Source organism: Mustela nivalis (assembly GCF_964662115.1).
Source record: "Mustela nivalis genome assembly, chromosome: 2".
In the NCBI taxonomy this organism is placed as follows: Eukaryota; Metazoa; Chordata; class Mammalia; order Carnivora; family Mustelidae; genus Mustela; species Mustela nivalis.
In genome coordinates, this window is record NC_139021.1 from 139,251,578 (window position 1) to 139,273,459 (window position 21,882).

Sequence of the window (21,882 nt, forward strand, 5' to 3'; positions counted from 1 at the left end):
AAGGGATCCTTCTTTCTGTCTTGCAAATGGGGCAATGGAGGAACTGGGGTGAAGGAAGCACTTTGCCCAAGGTCAAGGGCAGGCCAAGGTCAGGGCCTCAGTCAGTGACACAATCAGCAGGAGGATGCAGAAGGCTGGGTTCAAAGTGCAGTGCCCTCTCCGTCACCCCACCTGCTCAGCTTCCTCTGCAAAATGGAGCTGGCCAGACCCATCTGTCAGGGCCGCTATAAGATATCAAGGTGAAAACACACCTGGAAGCACTTTTAACTGGAACAGTGCTGTCTTTCCATCCATCCGTCCATTCATTCATTTATTCATTCATTCAACCCACGTTTACAGAGTCCCTACCGTGTACCAAACCACGTTAGCTCTTCACACTTAATGTCTATTCCCATAAAGATATAGAAAGAGGCTGAGAACTGGAGATAGGTACATACAGCTGGGTTTAATATCTGCCTTGTCACTTGCTAGCTGTGTGATGTTGGGTCAGATGTGAAACGTCTCTGATCTTCACAAGGTGGTTGTCAGGACAGGTCAGTTAAAAATAGGACAGCACCCAGCACCATCCTCTGCAGGGAGCAGGTTATAAATAAGAACTGTCGAGTCTGACTGTGTCCTGGTGACTCGTCCCTCTCTGCAGGAGGGGCCTCCGTGCACAACGTATGTGTGCGCTCGGCTTCCGGCTCCGCAGCATGCTGCAGTTGGGCGCATCTCGTAGCCCGGCGGTGAGTGAGCCTCAGCTGTAAACAAAGGACTAATTAAATTAGCATAAATGATTTTATGCAAATTAAAGACCCACGTTATGGCTGTTTATTGGTAGCCGCCTCCCATCTTGCCACCGCACACGCTTGTTTAAAATTAATGTGCATAAATGCTCCAAATATCATATTATTAATAATGATAATAATGGTGATGAGGATGATAATAAACACGGGCCTCCTGACTGGCTCTAACATCTCGGCAGGGAGTGTGCTGAGTGTCACACGCTCCTCAGGGAGGCAGCCAGATGCCACAGCTCCTTCCCTGCCACCCGGCTCTCACTGATGGTGCCATTTTGGCTTCTTCTCCTGGGTTTTGCTCACCTCTGGCCTCTTCAGATCCTGTCCATCTTTCAAGACCTGACTCAAGGTTGCTTCTCTGTGAAGGAGCCCACCCCTCCTGAGCTATAGAGATAGCTCCTTTCTATCAATTTTTGAAGCAACTTCTCCCCGGCAATCTTTCCATCAATTATCTCCTTGGACTCACCTGAGATCTGTCAAGGGGGTGGCAGGCATATTTACGATTCCCATTTTGTAGATGGACTAATAGAATTCAGAGAATAGAAACTACCCAAGGTAGCATAGCTAGGAAATTATAAAGCGGGACTACACTTCCTGTAGCTCATACATAGAGCACCCATGTGGTCAGCTGAGAGGCTGGCACAGAGTAGGGAATTAACGAGTATTTGTTAGGAAGGTAGATGTGAATGGACGAATGCATGAATAGAAAGTTTGCAGAGTGAGGTCTTTGTAATCTCTCAGTATGATAATGGCCTTCCTTTTTATTGCTACCTATCCAAGAGTCAATCCATCAGTGCACCTGTAAGTGTCTGAGGGACTACCAGATAAACATGCACTGAGTCTAAGCCCAAATATAGACGCATCCATGTTGTGCAAGGGAAGATGTACCCAGGCTTTCCCTAGCCCACAGAGCATCTTTGTGAGAGTTTTAGAAAGGCATCCCACCCTTCAACATAAGCAGGCTAGGCAGCTGAGCTGGAGTTCACTTCATCCCTTTGGCCACAACCACATGTGTGGGTTCAGGATTTATCAAGGACTTCAGAAGGTTAAGGGATTGGACCCCACTGTCTCCCCAAGAGTTCCATGGCACCTTTTCTTTTCATGATCTCCTAAGCAGGAACTTCCTGCCTACAAGGGTGAGTGTGTTTGTGTGTATGTGTGTTCTACCAGACTGTGAGGTGCTTGAGGGTCGGGGATCCAGGGTTGTAGGGCAAATGCTGGTTTGTCAAACGCTACCCACACAGGCACCATGAATAGAATTCTGGGGACCCATGAGCTTGGATGGAAAAAATGACAAGCTTCAGTTACAAATGAAGGCAACAAACCAGAGGCATATTTGCAATAGTATTTGAGATGTTTGTCAGCCGTAGAAATCGCAGGTCTTTTCCAATTCCATTAAAGTTGCTGCAGGTGTTTCAAAATGTTGAATACAATAAGGGTCAGTAGAATTTTTTCTGTAAAAGTCCAGGTAGTAAGTATTTTAGGTATTGTGGGCTGATATCCTCTGTTGCAACTATTGCAGTCTTAGACAATAGGACCATCAGTGGGTGGGGCTGAGTTCCAATAAAACTTTATTTATAAAAACAAGTGGTGAGCCAGATGATAGTTTGCTGATCCCTGATATATGCAAGTCATTACTCTAGAGTTGCAATAGTTATTTGAATCTTGTTATTTAATGCCTTAATAAAGAAGCACATAAATTATTCTATCAGACTTTCATAGTATTTTGAAAAACTGCATTTCGGTATCTTTGGTTGCCCTTATGAGCCTATTTATTTTGTTTTATGCATTTAAAAATTTATTCTGAGCTGAGATGCATAGACTTTACCAGTCTACCAGGTCACTGACCTGCTGAATGTGAAGAACACTTGTCATTTCATTTCTCTCTGATTCAGTTTTCCCCCTGCAGAATGGCAAGGCTAATACTAATAATATCCATGCCAGAGGGGTTTTGTAAGAATTCAATGCAGTTTTGAACGTACGACTATCTTGTTAACCTGAAGAAATTTAAGATATGAATTTTGCCAGTGGTGCCCACTATAGCCCTCGGCATGCAGTAGGTACCGAATAAATGTTTGTTTCAACAAACATTGCAAGTTAGTTGAGCCAAGTTGAGCCATCCCTTCCTCGAGAAGGCTCCTTGAGCAATAGGAGAGGGACAAAAGGGACGGAGGATCCTGGCGGCTCTCAGTATTATTTCACAATTGTCTATGCAGAATCCTTACCCATCATATCTACTTAGAAATTGCACTGGGGATGCAAACAGGAAGGGGGTGAGATGGTGAGTTTTGAGCTGAGACTTCCTGCTGATGCGGCAGGTTTTAAGAGCACAACTTGCGCAGTTTGTGAAAGCACATGAACCTTGAAATAGAAATATGGACCTCTTAATTCATCTCTCCGTTATTTGATAAAGTATAAAGTAAATGAATGCAGAACATTTTCCCTTTAATTACACAAGGAGAAATGGGTGGGGGTGCGTGGTGGGGGGAGAAGAGGATTGCCAGCCAGAGGCCACGGGGAAGCACTGTGCTTCCAAAGCAATTACACTGCATGGAGGAGGCCTTGGGGTTTCTCTGAGATTTCGGGTATGGGAAAAGAGGCTGAAGCTATGGGTCATGATCAGATCTACCCCAGTGCCAAGTGCCTTCCAAACAGAATTCTGAGATAGGCACTGGGGCAGGAGATTTCTGCCCTCAAAGGGCTTACAGTTCAGTTGAGGAAACAAATCTGAAATGCACAAAGCAGGCGTCATGATTGCCATATTGTTAAGACCATGTGTTCCTGAGCAGGGCACCTTGTCTCTGAGCCTCACTGTGCGGTTGTTACTGATGTGCACCAAACAGTTCCAGTTCTACCCCTGAGGAGCTGAGACCTAGCCTGGGGAAATGCAAATAAGCCCCCTGAATACATATGTCAGACACAGAGCCTCGACTCTAAACCCTGCCTCACCTCTCTCTGGATTCTTTCGCTGTCCATCCCCTTCAAACGGCCACAGCTGGTTGTTCAGCAAGCATGAGCCCCAGGCACAGCCAATCTGTGTGCAGGTAGTTCCAAGTCATGGTGTCACATTACTCAATTATTTAAAGTTGGAATCCTTCCTTCTAGGTTGCTAAGAACCCGTATTTTAATTCAATTTGATGGCGATTTGTTAAGTTAAAAACTATCCAGGATCACAAGAGGATAACCGAGTTTTAGAAAATTGGGGTTGGTTAGGAGCTGAGTTGTGTCCCCCTGGATTTATAGGGGGAGTCCTCACCCCAAATATCGAAGAAGGCAACCTTATTTGGAAGGGGAGTCACCGCATATGTCATTAGTTAAAGTGAGATCATACTGGAAGTAGGCACGTCCCTGATCCAACAGAACCGGTGTCCTTTTTTAAAAGGGGAAATTTAGCACGTGGGCACATAGAAAATGCCACATGAAGATGAAGACAGACATTCGGGTGATGGTCTCAGCCAAGAAGCGACAAAGGTTGTCGGCTTACCGGTGGACATTCTCGGGGAGGCACGGAGAAGACTCTCCCTCACAGCCTCAGAAGAAACCAGCTTTGCCCATACCTTGATCTTGGACTTCTAGCCTCTTTCTTCTAGAAAGAATACATTTCTGTTTCTGCTCCGTGGTATTCTGTTATGGCAGCCGTAGCAAACTAATACAGAGTTCTAATTTAGCTTTCCGTCTGCTGAAAGACCTGGGGGAACGGACTGGACTGGAGAGGCAGCTGGAGGCAGTTGTTGGGTAGGGGTGGGACAGCACTGGGAGCCCACCCGCCTGGCCTTGCCTCCCTGCCAGTTAGCAGCTGGGAGATCTTGACCAACATCCTGAACCTCTCTGCAGTTTCCTGCCTGCTAACAGGTCATGGAAGACTAGATGGTCTCTAGGTGGCCTCCCATTCTAACACTTGGCAAGCCCACTGCATGCACCTTTAAAAAATCATCAGGAGTTAGCCAGAGAGGTCATTGCTGAGCTATTAGGGCAATCCTAAGAGGACCCTGAAAAAAAATGTCCCTGTGGCAGAGGATACAAAATGGAAGAACATACCAGGTGGAGCCAGAAGACATTTTTGCTGACGTGGCCAATTTCACTCCTAGGGAGGATGTTTCTGAACCACTCAAGTTACGGGGACTTCGTTGAGCAGAAAGCCCAGGGCAGATGAGCACAGGTCCCGGTATTGGCCCGTCAGGATGGCGTGGGAAGGAGCACAGTTGCCACTAGAAGCCAAGGACGGATGGTCTCTTGACTGACCACATGGTAATGATCATGACCGACCCCTCGGAGCCCCAAGTCAAGAGGAGAGGAGACTGCAATCTGACCTCCATAATATCTTCTTGCCTGTGGATTTCTGTTACTGATGAAGAGTTCAGAGTAAATTGTTATTCTAAATACCCAGAGAGTCTGTCCTGAAACCAAGAAGTGGCTTAAATTGCAGGCCCTTCGAGAGCCTGGGAGTGTCCCCACTCTGCATTGCTCTCCAAGAGGGTCTCCAAAGGAGCCAGCACTACCAGCCCCCGCACCTCCCTGGCAGGCTGGGCGGCCACAGATAATGAAAATCTTGGTGGGTCTCTTGCAGTATTTACCGCTAACTCATGGAGGGGTTTGTTGATTCTTTGTGTTGTGTTGGGAGAATGGTGTGTTCTTATTTGGGGGGGGGGGAAGATAAAGGAAAAAGAAAACAGAAATTAATCCCAGCAACAGCACAGCCTGCACAGCAAAAATACCAGCTGTTCCTGGCATGAAGCTGCAAGATCCCTTAGCTGGCTGTGCCCGGCCCCACACCAAATGTCATGCGGGTGGTAAAACAGACAGAGAGCCATGCGGGTTTCTCCCACACATTCCTACCTGAGCGATGCTCAGGCTATGATCTCAGCCAAAAACAGTGGAAAGCTGATGGTACCAGGGAGGGCAAGCATCCTGCAAAGGACCAGCCAATTCATAGGTAGTAACTACGTGGTCACGAGACATTGGGCAGAGCATTTGGTCCCGCCAGCTCCCTGTACATGGGTGTGGGTTGCGCATTATCTCAGGGGCTGGGTACCTGCATGGCACCCTAGAGATCATAACCCCGGTTCTTGGTGAATCAATAACTGATTGAGCACCCCTCCCATGCCAGGCGCGGTTATAAGAGTTGGGGACCCAGCAGTAAATCTGTGAATGTAACAGCCAACAAACATCTTCTGCTCTCACAGAGCTCCTGTCCTAGCAGAGTAAAGGCGGAAAGTGACAATGTGGTCCGCAGAGCTTACAAAATTGTGAGGACTCTAGCTTACAATGTGGCTTGCATGTCACTGTCCCTTGCTAGGCTTCAGGTGGCTCACCAGCAAACGGGAGCAAAGAGGCCGGCATTGTCTTGAGAGGACACTGGTGGTTTCTTATCCAGGCTTCATTCTGCAGCTGGCTCTGTGACTAAGGGCAAGTCACTGCACCTCTCGGTGCCACAGATCCTTCCACAGGAGTGTTGGGGAAGCAAGTGGGTTAGTGCAGGTCAGCAGCTTGGCATGGTGCCTGGTGCCTGGCAAAAGGCAATGTTCAGCAAGCATTAATATTATTACCTGAAGATCATGGAACCAAGTGAGCATCATCACTCTTTCTCTCCACTGCCTGGTCTTCTAGAGGCTTCCTTCTCCCAGAGAGAAGAGAGATTTGGGTACCTCTCCCCGTTCCCCTGACATGACCCAAGTCACCTGTCCCTCCACACTGCTTTGTCCCACTTCCTGCATCAGGGAGCAACCAGTCTTGGGAGCTGCTCTCTGGAAGAGGTGTTAGGACACAGTGGGTGACAGCTTACTCTGGGATCCCCCTGGCCAAGTCCGAATCTGGGCTCTGCCACCAAGGAGCTGTGTGACCTTGGGCCCGTTAATTTAGCAGCTCTGGAAGGCTATCAAAGGCAGCTACCTCATAGGGCTAGTGGCAGGGGTGAGGTGGTGAGGCAGTGCTCAGGGGGTGTCACAAAGAAAAGGGCCAGTGCTGTCGGCAATGGGGATAATTAGCTCCTGACAAAGCCCACAGCACAGACGAGAAGAGATGTGTTGTTCTCTGACATGACTGAGCGCTCTGTCCCACTCCAGGAAGAAGACAGCCAACCCCTGGGAAGGCCTGGGGCAGCCTGACGAGCATTTTCATTAACAGCCCGAATAAGGACATGGAAGGCCAGCTTATCAAATTTGAGTCTGACATGAATTTGAAAGGAAGGATAAATGAATCAAATGAAAGTCTGATCCAAAAACCTTTCAACAGGTAGGGATGATAAGTGGTAGCCAACCAGATGGAACTGAACAGAAGAGTCTAAGTCCTATATTTGATCCCCCCAAAGCTGACAGCACATACTTAATGAGGGACACAAGATTTAACAGCAGCAAAGCTTAGAACAGATGTAGAGTTCTAACCAAGAGTGAGTTTAGAAAAGACGACAGTGTGGCATGGCTGTAAAAAGGGTATTGCTAACATAGGCCACATTAATAAATGTATAGAGTGTACAGTAAGGGAGGTGAGACTCTCCTACCCTGAAAAATCAAAACTTGATTTCTGCTTTAGAGACCATTTGTCAAGAGATATACTGATAGGACCAGAATCCAGGCACTTGAGACCTTAAAATCCTATGTAATAGAATGTATTCTCCAAGAAACAGTCTGAGATGGAGATCTCTACACAGTGAGTTCATTAGGGAGTTCTTTCAGGAACTGCACCTGTAAGAGCAGAGCAAGCGTGTTTGGACAGAGGGAGAACGGTGCTTATTGAAGTTGGGGTGATATTCTTAGCAAAGCCTCTGCTGCCAGTATGGCCCTTCAGAGTTCCTGGATTGGGGATGGACCTTTGTACCCTATATCAACCAACCAGCAGATGTGGGCTGCTCCCAGAGAGAAGGCATGGTAGCTCCTTTTGGCCAAGGGTGGTTCCTGGAGAGGGACGTGGGTGAGGCCAGGGAACAGCACTTCCAGCAGCGTGGGAGTGAGTGCTCAGTCCCGGAGCAGCCTCTGGCCAGTGTATCATACCTCCCACTATGGTCCACCCCCTTGAGATGCACACAGTCATCTGTTTTATAGAATAACTCCTTAGAGCAGCTTCTCCTGTCTCCTAGATACTGGTGGCCTCTTCTCTTGGGGAAACTTGAATAAGAGGAGGTATAGTGGGACACACCGTAGTCACCACTGTCGCAGGTGGTCCTTGTAATCTCTCTCACCAGCTACCTATTCTAGATTCCCTTCACTAGCATCTAGTGCCAAGGCTGAACTCTGAGGTTCATCTGGCTTTATGAACCAGACGTTCATCCCTAAAGGGTCTGACTCTCTGGTTGCCATACCCTCCCCAGGCCTCTCTGTGTCACAGGGAATGCCTTCACAGGGACTGTGCTTCTCAGTTTACCATCAAGAATGGACAGGCGAAAACAGGAGTATGCCAAGCATACTCGTCCCTGTCTTTTGTCTGGAGTAGCAACGACTCTACTTCCTTCCAACGATCAAAGTTGGAAGCCTTAGTGACTTTGTGACTTAGTCCTTAGTGACTTTGTCCCTTGTTTACTAGTCTTTCAGCACAAATAAGCAGCCCAAAGAGACTGGGTGACACTATCACCAAAACTTTATTGTGACTTCCTGTGTCCCTTAGTGGAAACATTTCTCCTCCAGAAACCAGGATTTCCAGGTCCACAGAGCCAAGTAGGGTGGTGACAGGAGGCACAGATCCCCAAGAGGGTCCATGGGAGTTACAATGAGCAGAGATACTCCTACTTCTATCTCTTGCCCTCCCCCCATTCATTCTATCTGCTGGGAATAGAGCATCATTAAAAGGTCATTGGCTTAGGGTCCATGCCATACCCTAAAGGCTCACAGGCATCATCTTCAACCTAGTGCCTCAGCTGCACTTTCAAAGGCTGTTCTATCACTCTGTGGAGCGGCAGTATCTGGGGATGCAGCATGAGATGAACCCAAAGGATCTTACAATCTTCCACCTACTGCTATGCCTCCTTTGCTGTAAAGGGATCCTCTTCAATCATGGGATCCTATGTTATGGGATCACGGGTTGGTGGATTAAATAGTTCATGAACCATCAGATGTGGGGCAAACTGAAGTCCAGCACGTGCAAAAGCAAACCTACATCTAGAATTCAAGTCAGTTCCAGTCAAAATGAATCATCTGCTCCTCTAGAGTGAAAGGGGTTCAATGTAATCCACTCACCATCCAGTGTCCAGTGGATCTCCTTGAAGGATGATGCCATGTAGATGTGTTGACATCAGTCTCTGTTGCTGGCAGGGTAGGCATGGGACATGGGAGTACCTTTGATAAATAGCGAACCCATGCTTTTGGTGCCACACGTAGCCTCTAATACTTGCCCCCCTATCTTCCCTCTTCATGAATCCATCCATGCCAACATGGGGAAGGTCAGTGACAGTGGTTAGCTGACACCATGATGTCAACTATCTGAGTCATTCTGTTTACTTGATGCCTCTTCCAGGTTATATGAGCTCTAATGCATGGCGATATGTGATACAAAGTTCTTCATGTTCCGTGACCAATCCCATAGCTTCATCCACATGCTTCTTCTGTGGACCTTCACATCTCATCTTTCTCCTTTCAGGACCATGGTCAAAAGCTCAGATACTCATTTCTTCCTGTGAAGCTACTCGTGTTCTCTTTCAGGTCATTTCTCTTTTTCTACAAAAGTGGTGGCCAAGGGCACTGCCTGCGGCTCTGTCTGCTGGGAGGTCTTGTCCTCTCTGCTGGTTTCCAGGGTCACCTCTGAGTGGGTCTACCATGTGTGGTTCAAGTCAACACATATAGTTCAACTCAACACATATAGTTTAAGTCAACACATCCATGAGCAGAGCTTGGTTTTATCCCTACTTCCTCACATAGTCTTAAGAGACCTCACGCACGGAGCCACAGATGGGAGCTGAACATCAGTGGTGGACCACATGGGGCTTTGCCTCTCCTTCATTGGCAGCTTCTGGTGTCATCTGGTTCCATCGTGCCTGATCCCAGGTGTACTACTTCCAAGTTACAACAATCTTATGACTTGATGATGTTTGTGCATGAATCCAGTTCATGCTGAACAAGGTTGGCTTCACGGTCATTTCATGTCTCACGGTCAAGGGTGGCATTTGTACCAGTGCCCTGTAGCATGCTAAAAGCTGTTTTCTGAATGTCTAATTCTCTACTGCATATTGGCTTTGTTCCAAAATCTTAATGGTCTACATGGTAATCTTCTTTTTGGAACTCACCATAAACTCCACTTAGTTTCCTTTCTGGCTACAAATACCTGTAATCCTTCAAAGTCTGCCCTATCATGTGGCTCACACAGTAAGGCTGCTCAGCAAACTGATCTGCCACAGGGCTCCTTACCACAAAGGTAGGGGTCTTCTCAATTGTGGAGAATACTGCCCCCAGAATCCAAAGAGACCCACCAGGTGTTGAGCTTCCTTCTCAGTGGTAGAAGCTTTGAGATGCAGTAATTTGACTTTACTTTGGAAGAGAGTCCAAAGTAGTTGGAACACACAACTGCTAATGACCTCACTGGTGATAGTGGCGCCCAAATCTCTGTGGGTTTAGCTTCCACTCCCTGGAGCACGTGTGTCTTAGCAAGACCTCCAACTTCCTTGCTTGTCTTGCTCATCCAGTATAATTGACAGGATTTCATCAATTCCACAGATCTGTGAGATGTTACACTACTTGTCTAGACAGTTTGAGATCTTTGGGACTATATTATGGTAGAGGACAGGAGCATTGACAGGAGTTAAAGCTCCTGCCTGTCAATGCTTGTCCCGGTGAACGACCTTCCTGGTGAAAGACCTTCCATGGATGCATTTTTCCACCCCCTGGAGAGTGTGAGCTGCTCTGGGCCTCTCTCTTGATAGAGATCTGCATACACCATGCAGTGCTCAGTGCCGTCTTTCTCTGAGCCCACTCTCATCCTCTAAGACCCATCTCATTTTTGGAAGCTCCAGCTGGTGAATAAAATGGTAAAATGATGGGGCCCACCACTCCTCTCTTTTTTTAGGATAAAAGGTGGCACTAATCTCTGTATCTCTCACTGGAATGCAATATTGTTCTTCGTTTTTCATCTTTTTTTTTTAAGATTTTATTTATTTATTTGACAGAGAGAAAGATCACAAGTAGGCAGAGAGTCAGGCAGAGAGAGAGGGGGAAGCAGGCTCCCTGCTGAGCAGAGACAACCCCCCCCAATGCGGGGCTCTATCCCAGAACCCTGAGATCATGACCTGAGCCGAAGGCAGAGGCTTTAACCCACTGAGTCACCCAGGTGCCCCTTCGCTTTTCATCTTAACTGGAGGTAGGGATGGAAGAGTTTCAGAAGCTTGCACTTGGTCTTTCCCACTAGGATACCCTGTGGGACACTGGGTGACATTTTCCCAACATGGATGCAGTGGACCTGTGTGAGTCAGATCTGTGCCAGGAGTATATGTATAGCCTGACCCCCCACACACATACTCAAATGGTGGCCATGGAGGCTTCAGAATCCCGTTTATTATCAGCACCAGCTCTGGGCACTTGCCATTCCTCAGGATATAAGCCGGAAAAGGACAAGGGTAGTCATCATGGACCCCACTGGCCATGGTGAGGCAGGGTCCTTCCTTATGGGGACCTAGCCTCTCCTTTAGTCAGTAGATTCTGGGCCTGCAAATTCAGAAACTGGATGAGAGATCATGGGTTTTTTGTTTTTGTTTTTGTTAAAACTGGGACAGCAGCTTTTAGCCTCCTGATCATCCGTCTTTGACTTTTTATTTTTTTTTTGTAAATTGAGCAATACTCTTCTTAGCTGCCTAGAGGGCAAGGTGACCAATTTATCCCAGTTTGAGCAAGACTCTCTTGGTTTTAGCACTGAAAGTTCCCTATCCCAGAAACCCCCACAGTCCTGAACAAAGAAGCTCAGCTGGTCACCCTCCCCCAGGGCCATCTATCCTCCAGCAACACCTACCCATCTGCGGGTTCCACCACCACTCTGACCTCACTGCTCATGGCAATGGTGGGGCCCACCTGGCCTCTGGCCGGTAAGCTCCACCCCACTCACTTCTGCCTTTTCCTAGGATCCCAGCGGCTAGCAGGGAGCCCAGGTTTGTGGCATGGGACACTGCCTAAGGCCATGCCTAGTCTAGAGACGACACACCCAGTGGATTCCTCCCTGCGGCTGGTCCCTCCTCACCAGCACACCTGACACTGCTTTGGCAAATGGCCCGTCATCCAGGCCCCACAGCGGAACACAGCCAGCCAGTAGGTTTTCTTGCCACTCTAGCCTGTTCCCTCCTCAGAGTTGCAGATCCCCTCTCCAGCCATCTGCCATTGCAATTCTGACATTTCTACTCTACAGAGTGTGGGCCATATCTTCTTCCAAGCTTGGAAGAGCACCATGAACAGTGTGTTAGTATCATCTTCCAAGGTCCTTGTCAGGGTGTGAAATCTTGTATCAAGGAAGAGTCTTCCATAGTGATAAACTCACTCATCCAGCTTTGCATTGCATTGCCCATTGGGCACCCCCAGTGTGTCGTGCATGCCCCCCTGGGTCCTGTCAGCATGCATGGGGGTTCCTATCCCTCCTTGGACACTGACCTCCTTTCCTCCTGTGGAAGGTTCCTACTTTACTGGCTGATTTTTTATAGTGACTTGGCCCCAGTGATTGGTCCAGTGTCCCAGAGGGGATTGGAGGTAGATCTTGAGTAGACAGATGTCGAGTCTGTATCATCTGTAAGCGAGGAGGGGGCAGCGTTAGACTTCCATATCAGGGAGAGGACCACTTCGGCAGGCCGGGGGTGGGGGGCCCAGCAGGTCTGGGGTTCAAAGTTCTCAAGTTATTGACCTTGATATTCTCATTCTCAGTCTTAAGATTCCATTCCTTCCATACCTTCCCAAGGATGGTGACCTTGGCATAGCCAGCTCACTCAGGGTGAGAATTCAGAATGTCCTCTTCTTGGAGCTCCACTTAGGCTCCTGAACCTCAGCTCTCTCTTGTCTCCAGCTGCTAGAGATGTGAATCCCTTTCTCTGTAACCAGGGAAGCCCAATGACTACCACCACACGAGGCCTTCAATTGGTAATTAATCACCTACAGCCTTTTATCGGTTTTTTCAGATCCAACGATCACACTCAGCACGAGTCATTCAATCCCATTGTCTTTATAATGACTAATTTCCTCAATCCTCTCACCCTCCTGAAATATGCAACCTGCCTTGCGTTCCCTTCCACCAGGATCCTATCCCAGTTTCTCCAGCAAGACGAAGTGGTAACAACTGCACTACCGTCCTCCCAGGAGGGGAGCCCGCAGCGCAGTCTGGCATTCACCACCAGGGATAGCATCTTTGTTCCCCGCTGGCCAGCAGGGATCCTGCTCCACAGTTCCCCTGGAAGGCTGTCCCGCAGCCCACTCCTACTTCCTATCGTCTTTGGTCCGATTCCCTGAGACTCTGCCCCAAAGATGGGCGTGCAGGAAATGACTGGGGAGGAGTCCCAGATCAGCTCCCAAGGGGACTGAAAAATGCTGGATTGGGCAGACAGGGAAGTTGAACTGCCTGCCGTATAACAGAGCATGAGCCCACCCCACGGGGATTCTAGAGCTGGACGTGACTTTTCCGAGGTGCATCTATGAGTCATGGGCCGGAGTTGCCCCCGGAGAGGGCTAAACTTGGGGTGGGCCAGTCCCTTCTGTCCAGGGCAATGCCAGAGGAAGGACTCGGCTACAAGCTGGCAGTAGCCTTGGCTTCGGGAAAATGAGCTCCTCGCTCCTAAAGTAGAGTCTGAGATAGCACCTCTGCACCTGCCATGCAAGCCAGCTGAGGAAAAGCTAAAGGGACAAAGACCTGGCAAGTGAAGCTTCCAGGGATGTGATGTCCTTGCTCAGAGCTCTGAAAGGCTGCCCTGTATGCTGGAAAGCAGGCTTGCTCTGTTGGTCTTCATGGGCTTGGGCCATTAACAGGGGTGATAATTATAAGACGAATTTTGCCTCAATCAAGGGAAGACCTTCGGGCACTTCTGACTCTTAGGATGTAGTCTGGGGCAAACTGGGAGTACTGAACTCCTGGTCACTAAAGTATGCAAGCAGAGCGATTCATGGACTGGGGAAGCTTGCTGCAGAAGACATTTAAGCAACAGAGTGAGACAAAATCCAACCATCTTTATGAGCACTTCATTCCAATCTTGAACTTTGGAGACTTGGGGACAATTACTTCCTGGAGAGTACAGCAAATAAATTTTGAATAGCTCTGCTCTGAAGCATCCATGGACATGCCCCTCATCTAAGCCCTGTTTTATTTTAGGGTGCCACGGGAGACGCTGGATGGGTCTGAAGAGGGAGACAACAGGGTGGGTGGATCTGATGCCCGTGCAGGGAGCTGAGGTGTCCATGGTGATGCGGGCGGTCCTCCAGAAGGAACCCTGCACATCCGCGGCGCCAAGCCTCCCGGCTGTCACCGCGTGCCCCTCCAGCTGGAACATGCATCCGCCAGCTCTGTGCCCAAAAGGGTGCACGTCCCTCTGTGTGTACACAGACACGCACACAAGCTCTTCCCAACACAAATATATATTTAAGATTTACTGTTCTGGAAAACCTAGTGAATAATGTAAATGATGAAAGCCTGCGTCTGGCAGAAAATATTGTTCAGGCTGCCTCATTGAAATTCAGTCTCTCATGCACACTTGGTAATACACACGCCGTATGAATTATGGATTCCGGGCTTTATCTCTCACACGACACATGAATGTTTGATAAAGATTGTTTCCAATATTATATTTTGTCAAAATGCTCATCTAAAATTCAGTCAAAAATGCTTTCCGGTAATTATGCACTGACTTCGCAGGGAGCAGAGAAGGCGAGGTAGAAAGTGCCCCCTTGGTGGGGTCATTGCTGTGTGTGTGTGTGTGTGTGTGTGTGTGTCTTCTTTTACCTGGGTGTTTTGCTAAAGGCAGAAGGGAGACTGACAGTGTTGACGCTGAAATTCTTTATTCCTCCAGCACACCCTCATTACAGAACAACTACAATAAGGTCTACCCTTCGCCTTGCAGACACTTGGTAGTTGCTTTGTGCCTCCGATTATATTTGAACTCACTGCTGGCTCATTGGCAACATGGCCTCAGTCTGGCCTCCCAGCAACTCGTGTTCCCCGGAGCCTCCAGCTAATTTCTCCCCACGTTCATGAGCCCTCCTCCCTCCGCCGCCCCCCCACCAGCCACTCCTCAGCCACACGCTCTTCCTTTCTTCTGTGGCTCTTCCTCTTACTGTAGAGATGGCAAATCCCTAGCACCCAGACTAGCAGCTCTCCTCTTGCAACCCAGCATACCTCACTAGTGTTTGTGTCACTCCTCCAAACTCCACCTCGGAATCCTTCTTAACACACGGTTCTGACAACCGCCATCGATCAGATGATGATGTATTATTTGTCATTGCTATCTTTGTCATCGCTATATTACGAGGTCAAGCTCAGCTTCTGGAGAATGGCTGTTGATGACCTTACCTCTCTTCCAGTGTCATCTCTAGCTCTTCCTGCCCCACTGTCTCTGGGTTCTCAAATCCTGACATTATGCCTCTGTTCCTGCTGTACCATCTGCTCTGAGTGCTCTTCCTCCCCCCATCTCCTTGGCAAACTCCTACTCATGTGTCAAGACCTCTGTAAAGCCTTCTTCCCATCCCCTAGGCAGGGAGAGTGTCCTCTGTGATTTCAGGGCACTCTCTCTATTTATCTCTTTCCAATACCATAGAGTGTGACACCCCCTAGGGACACCCTCCATTACTAATGGAGTAAAGATGCTGTCTAGCCCAGTCACCTGGGGTGAGTCAGCAGGTGCATGGTCAGTCAGAGTGCAAAGGAAGTGTCAGATCTGTGCTCACAAATGGCCCTGACTTTCCTGCAGCTACAACACAGAAGATGGGACATTCATAGCATAGATGCTGGAAAGATTTCCCCTTTACCTGCCCCAGGCTTGAGGAAATCACTACGCATTTAGTAGCTATGGATTTCAGAAAAAAACAAGACAGGGGAACATCAGTGAAGGTATCAGAACTGACCCCATGATTGTCACTGAACTGTTCCTTTTCTCTGTGGGGGCCAGCAACCTCAAGAACCTTGATGCTTCCCTCTCCCTCTGTACTCACCACCCACCAGGAATGGGACATCCACAACTCAGACAGTCTTGGAATCTGTCCACTTCTCGCCTTCCCCGCAGCCCTACTATGCTGCAGGCAGCCAACAGCTGTCCTCAGGAAGTATGGTACAGCCCCCTGTGATCTCCCTACCTCTTTCATGCCTCCCCCAACCCATTCTCCAGCCACAGTCAGCATGCACTTTCTAAACCCAGATCTGATCACTTTGTACCTTTCAAAGAACCATCGATGTCTCTCCATTTTTCTTAGGCTAAAGTCCAAACTTCCTTCTGTGGCTTGAAGGGAAGGATTAGTACTCTTAACGTTGGATGATCAGTAAGGCCTGGGCGTCCCCCCATCAGAGGAGATGCAAGGAAACAGCCACAACACCCCAGCGCTGAGGACTGGCTGAAGATGAGCCAGAGCAGAGAAGGCTCCTGTCCTGCCCAGTTCCTATCCTGACCAGGTTCCGCCCCACCTCTTCCCGGCCCCACCATGCCCGCCGCACTCCCGCCTTCCAGCCTGCTAACTCTCTGTCTACGCCTTTGCTTTGCTATCAGGTTTTCTGTTGTCCTCACCACCCAGCAGAGAGCTGGGCGCAAAGCAGGTGTTTTAAAAAGACGTACTGGATTTCCTGGAAGGCCAGGAAAAGCAGCGGCTCCCGGGGGTCCCAGGAGCGCCTGCAGCGGCAGCAAGCAAGGCTCGAGCATCAGCCAGGCATGTGAGCTGGATCTACCACAAGTCGCATCGGGAATGGGGAAGCCTGTGAGGAGGGGTGTTGACAGCTCCTAAGCCAAGCGCTGAAGAAACGTTGTTCTATAGCCATTGAATATTTCACTCTAACTCTGGTGTAAGAATTACAGCCCCAGAGTTCAGCTATTCCCGGGAGGGCCTGGAGCAGGGAGTGTGCCAACGGGGAAAATCCCTGTGAGAATCCCCGGATGTGCTTGTCGTATAGCTCTTGGGTGTCTACTGCCTTCCTCTCTCTCTACTACAAACAGTGCCCGCCTGCCAGCTCTTTGCGGGGCCCTGCGCTGGGGGCGGGAAGGGGCTGGGGGCTCAGATGGGGACTAGAGGCTGGAATTTTCAAAGCTCTCACCTTCTCGTGGGCAAGCCAGACTAGCAAACAGGTGTATGCCGAGGGGCCGGAGAAGCGGCCAGCAGGGGATAAGAGCCCATGGGTGGAAAACCTAGCTGGGATAAAGCTGATCAGGAGAGCTTCTAGGAGAAGGAGCACTGGGGCTGAGTCCTTACAGGTAGGTAGGAGTTCGCCGAGTAGAGAGGTTGAGGGAAGGGATTGAGAGGAATTTCAGGCATCAAGAGCAACACTGGGGTGTTGAGAAATCAGCAGGAAGTTCAGCAAGGCCAAAGCCAAAGGCCATGTGAAAGGTTTTATGTGTTGAGGTCAGGAATTTAGACATTGCCCTGAGGTTCCAAGAGAGCAGTGTGCACACAGGTCCCAGGGGGAGTCAAAGCCAGAACTGGACCTTGAACTATGTATCTGCTTTGCAACTCTTTCTTGTCTTGTCTCTGAGATGGCAGTTCAGATCCTATCTTCCTTTTTGTGCATATGACGACCCTAAAGAAAGGCAGAATTCCTCTCCTCATTGAATTGGGGTGGCCTGTGGCTTCTCCGACCAATGGAAAGGAGGGCAAGTGAAGTAATGCCAGGCCAAACCTTCAAGAGAACTAGAAGTTTCTGCTTCCTTCTTGGTATATTTGCTCAGAAGGAAGCCAGCCACCCCATAAGAAGTCTGAAGCCCCTAAGATTGCCATGCCAGCCATGTAAAAAGGTCTTGTAGGGAGAGAATAACACCAGGCAGAGCCATAGCTGTCCCAGCTCAGCTCAAGCACAGACATAAAAGCCAAGGAGCCGCCTTGGACATTCGAACCCCAGAAAACCTCACTGAGGCCCCAGACAACTGGCTCTACTCCCCTTGTCACAGCCTCCGCCTGCTGAAGCTCCAGACATGGAGGAAAGACAGGCATTCCTGCCGGGCCCTGGCAGGATCCCTGACCCAAAAGATCATGAAAATAACAGAATGGGTGTGGTTTTATGTCTTAGGTTCTAAGTTTCAGAGTGGTTTGTTATCTGCAGTACATAACTGGATTGCTGACCCTTCCAGGACAATAGGAATGTATTCAGTGGCAAATAACAGAAAACCTGTCTGCAATGGTTTAAATAAACAAATAGGGAGCATTTCCTTTCACACACACACACAAAACAAAAACAAAAAGCAGAGGGTGGCTACCTAAAGTCTCTGTGGAATTAGCCAGCATCTTTAAAATTCTCTTGGCTTTTCCCTCAAGGTGACAGTACAGCTGCTGTAGCTCCAGAGATCATGTTCTAATTCCAAACAGTATGAAGGCAGAAGGGAAAAGGGCTCAGCTAGCTATCATGGCCCTTTTTTTACTGAAAGAGCTAAAGCTTTCCCAGAACATCACCAATAGACTTCAGCTCAGGGCTCTTTGGTCATATGGCCTCTCCCAGCTGCAAAAGAGGCAGAGAGAGAGAGTGCGTGTGTGTGTGAGTGTGTAATGGGACCATTCTGAGTGGCATAGACACTGATCCATTTACACTATCTCCCCAAACAAAATTGGGGCCCCATTAAGCTAAAAGAAGGGAGAACAAATATTGGATAGGCAGGCAGCCAAGCTTGTATTATCAGGGACTTCTTTTTCTTTAACTGCTTTATTGAGGTTTAATTGACATACAATAAACTATATGCCATATTTAAGGTGTGTGATTTGATAAGCTCTGACAGATGTTTAGCTCATGAAGCTATTACCACAATCAAGACAGCAAACGTATCCATCATCCCCAAAGTTTTCCCGTGCCCCTTTTCCATTCCTCCCTCATGTCCCTTGACTCCGTCCCTAGGAAACCAATGATGTGTTCTCTATCACTGCACATTAGTTTCCCTCGCCTATAGCTCACACAACTGGGTCACACAGCATGTGCTCTTTTGTCTGGCTTCTTTCACTCAGCAGAATTATTCGGAGATTCCCCTGTGATTTTGTGCGCATCAATCGTTCGTTCCTTTTTACTGATGAGTAGTATTTCATTGTATGGTTATGCCACACACTCACCATTCACTGATTGATGGATATTTGCATTGGGGGTTATTACAAAGAACCCTGCTATGAAAGCTGTCATATACAAGGCTGTGTATGGATATACACTTTCCTTTCTTTTTGGGTTGATATCTAGAAGTGGACTGGATGGATCATATGACAGATGTACACTTCCATTTTTTTTTTAAGGCCAGACCATTTTCCAAAATGGTTGTGCCATTTTACAACCCTACACTGTATTCCCAAATCATGGAAGACCTTAGCTCCTTTCATCGGTGTCTTCATTCCCCTAAGGGCTTTGGTCCAGGCCATGTTTGAAGATATCCTTTGCTGTCCTCGTGCCATAAAAACACCAAGGAAAGGAAAAGAAACAAATGCATTTCACAAAATTAATGTCCACGTTCAAAGCACTTTCATGTACATTATCTCATTTAATCCTAGAACCAATGCGTGATGGTTATTCCTTCTGTCCCCACCTTACAAATGAGGAACGGGCTCTGAGAGGCCTGGGGTTGTGCCTCTAGGTCTGTACCATTCAAAATCCCTTTCTTCTCTCCTTGTCCTTCTGGGGCTTGGACACACTCCATCTCCGAAGACGACTTCCTTCTAGAAGGCGAAAGGGAGGTGGCCGTCAGAGTACGGCAAATAGAAAGAGAGCAGGATTTGGGATAGGAGGCTCCTCCCAAATGAGCATCAAAAGCAGACCAGAATGGAGGTTGGGAATGACTTCCCAAAGCATGTGAATGTTAAGCCAACTTCTCAGAAAGCAGGAAGCAAAGGTGAGAAAGCAAATTCAAGAAGTAGAAATCATATGGCAAATCCCCAGAGGCACGAACCATCACTATACGTTCAAGGAAACCCAAGTAATCAGAGGACTAAGAGCAAAGGTACGCATGGGCCGGTCAAGAGGTGATGATGAAGAGGCTGGCAAGACCCGGGCATGAGGACCATGGGAGAAGCCAAGATAGTTGACCTTGATCCTAAAGTCCCAGGAAGCCACTGGAGGTGCTAGGCAGAGGAATGAAACAATAGGCCTGTAATTTAGAACATTCCCTGGAGAGGAAATATTGGAAAAACTTCTCTTAGAACAGGAAGACTATGGAGTGGGACACTTCAAATGCCAAGGGTTGAACGGAGAACGATAACATCCAGAATGACAGCGTCTGTGGGACTGCCAAGAGGACACATCTAGAAAGCAGGAACGGAGGTCTGCCCTGGGCTGCAGGTACAGTGGGGGTGGGGCAGGGGGATGGGATGCAGTCCTCAACATGTAAGTGGTCACTTATGCCACATTTGTGGGCAAGGTCACCAAGAACCTTGCCTCAAACTGCGTGTATTAAGTAAGCAGAGGAAGAGACATCTGCAGTCACTGGGAAGAAATGGTCAGAGAAATAGGAGGCAGCACCAAAGAGGGTGTGTCAGGGAAAGAGAGGGCAGAATGAGGGTCAAGAAGAAAGGATTGGTCAGCACTGGCCAAAGTTACAGTCAGAAGAGTTCAGAACAGGCAAGTGCCCATGGCCTTGGCTCTCAGGAAGGTCATAGAGGGCCTCAACGGGGCAGTTTAAGTGTGAGAGTCAGATGTGGGCCCTGAGGAGCAATGCTATGGTCTGGACTTAGGAAATGCACTCCCAGGAAGCCTTGGAAAATAAAGAAATCATTCATCTGCTAGAGATGGGTGTTGGGCAAGGAGGCCTCAAGACGGAAGAAACTGGAGAATGGGTATAGGCTGTTAGGAAAGAAAAATGAGCAAAAGTTGTTGGAGAAAACAGGATGCAGGGAGGATATGGCTCAGAGCCTGGTTCTGGAGTCTGGAGAACGAGGGGAGGGGCCGGCCCAAGGCAGAGGTAGCAGGATCGAGGTGAATGGGAGAGAGAAGGCAGCAGATTTTGATGGAAGTCTGTGCGCACAGGGTTGGGCAAAGGGTAAAGAAATTAAGTAGCTAAACCATTAGCTAACCCAATCAAGAAAAAAAGCACAACGACTCATAATTAGAAATAAGGATGAAGAAATAACCACATACAGAGGACATTAAAAGAATTATAACAGATTACTCAGTCTGATGCTTTGAAAATAAATGTGAACATATGGACAAAATGGGTGATTTTCTAGAAACATAAATGATGAAAACTAACCTCAGAAAAGATAGGAAATCTAAACAGTCCGATTACCAGACAAGAAATTGAGACTGTTGTCAAAGAACCACTATCCATTAAAGTACTAGAGCTAGACAGTTTCCCAGGTAAGATCGATCACTAGTACCGTACAAGCTGCTCCTGCACATTACGAGGAGAGGAGGAGGACTTTGAAATGAATCTAAGAATTCAGTGTGACAGTGAAAACAAAATCCTCCCAAAACAGAACAACGACAACAACAACAAAACACAGTCCTACCTTGAAGGCAATATAAATGCAAAATCCTAACTAAAAGACTAGCAAATAGAACACAGATGCGTTTTAGAAGAATCATGGGCCAGCACCACGTGGAGTTTATTCTAGTAAAGGCAAGGGTGGTTCTTTACGAAGAAATCAATTAATACATTTCATCATATCAAAATATCAATAGAAAACCGTACTATTTTTTATGTATCCTAGAAGATAGTTGGTAAAAATTCAATTCTGATTCTTGATGGAAAACTCTTAAGAAAATAGGACATACAGAATTTCCTTGAATATGAATTGATAGACATAGCTCATAAGTGAAATCGAAATCAGATGATCTCTGATGTCATACCGCTAGAACCCTTCCCGTGAGAATCAAGAACAAGCAAAGAAGGATGTTGCGATTCATAGCACTGGGCAAATATTCACCCCTCCCTGTATCCATGTCACTCACCATATGGTTTTGCAGGTTCTTTTAAAGACAAGGGTCTTTCTCACCCCTCCGATGTTTAGTTTGACCGTGGGATTTGTTTTGGCTCATGGAAAGTGGGCAGAAGTGACAGAGTGTCAGTTCTGAGCAT